We start from the raw sequence: 1,366 nt of genomic DNA, 5'->3' as shown, positions 1-1,366 counted from the left end.
GCCCGAGTGTGGATGTGTGTGCCCAGAGCCACTGCAGCATCTCTGCATTAGGATGTGCTCCTCCCTCTCCTCCCTCCTTGCGTGCGCGCTCCCTCGCTCGCTGCCAACCACCACGCCGGTCCCTGGAGAGGGTATTTTTTCCTGTGCCTTTACCTCACTTGCCACAGTCCAAGGACCAGTCAGGGAGGCAGAGCGACTTGCAGCATCATGCGTAATTCATGGCCCCGCTCAGCCTGGGCGGCGGCTGCAGGAGCCCCTCGCCCCCGGCTCGCCTGTCCCTGGGGCCAGGGCGCCTGGGGGGGCTCAGCAGGGGTGCCCCACGGTGCGGCAGGCCTTTCTGTGTATGTGCACACCCATGTGTCTGTATGGGGGTGTGTGTGTGTGTATATATATATATGCATGTGCGCACACACATGCGTAACCGTGCTTATATGCGCTCTGTGAATCAGCTTCATAGCAAAATTTTGGGACACTGCACGGAAACCGTTGCAGGCAGCGCCCGTCCCGCGGGCCTCCTGCGCCCTGGGTGGGGGGCGAGAGGCCGCGGCGAACTGCCCGGGCGAGGGAGGGAGCTGGCGGTCTGGCTCAGCCTCGGTTTTTTCGAGGTCGCTGGAGCCGTGCGCTCTTTGAGGTGATGCCGGTTGCTCGGGGCCGAGCATGGGGCTCGGCAGCAGGGCTGGGACCCTGCTACCCGCGCGACGGTCTCCATAGCCTCCCGCCGCGCTGCTGCGCCCTCCCCTCCTGCGCAGGCCCGCTAATAACGTAAGGGGATGGACAGGCGCTGGAGCTGTCTGCAGGTTAATGGCCTGCAATTACAGAAGAGTAATTAAGGCTTTAGTATCTCTATTGATTGGCAGAGCTCCGGCGATCCGGATGGGCGCGGGGAGGAGAGCGCCTTGCTGCGCGGCCCCGGCTCACGAGCGGGGCGCCTGGCGCGGGCAGCTCCAGCCCCTCTTTCCCAGCCCCTCTGCCCAGCTCTGGGCGCCGTTAGCGGCCGTTTTTGGGGGGCAGGTTTGGGGAAAGCGGCCGCGGGCCTTGCCGGGAGGGCAGGCGTGGCGTGGGTCGTGCTGCGGCCGTGCCGACCGGCCTCGGCTCGGCCTCGCCCGCTCATGCGGGGTTTCTCCGGTTGCTTTTCCTGGGCAGAAAGGAAGACTGTGGCTCGGGAAGCGGCTCAAGGAGGACGGTCGGCATTGATCCGAGTCCCCCGCTTCCCCTGGCAGGTGGGCAGAGGTCAGGGAAGAAGTGGGTGTCGTTATCCTGCCATAAAACGGACCGAGCGCTAATGTGCGGGCGGCTCTCCCTGCATCGATTGCGAGGATGAGGATGGGTCCGTTGTCACTCGCTTCTGGACAATAAAAATGTCATG

Source organism: Rhea pennata, chromosome 25 (genome assembly GCF_028389875.1).
Source record: "Rhea pennata isolate bPtePen1 chromosome 25, bPtePen1.pri, whole genome shotgun sequence".
NCBI lineage: Eukaryota > Metazoa > Chordata > Aves > Rheiformes > Rheidae > Rhea > Rhea pennata.
The sequence above is the reverse complement of the archived record's forward strand: the minus strand, read 5'-3'. Positions refer to the sequence as shown.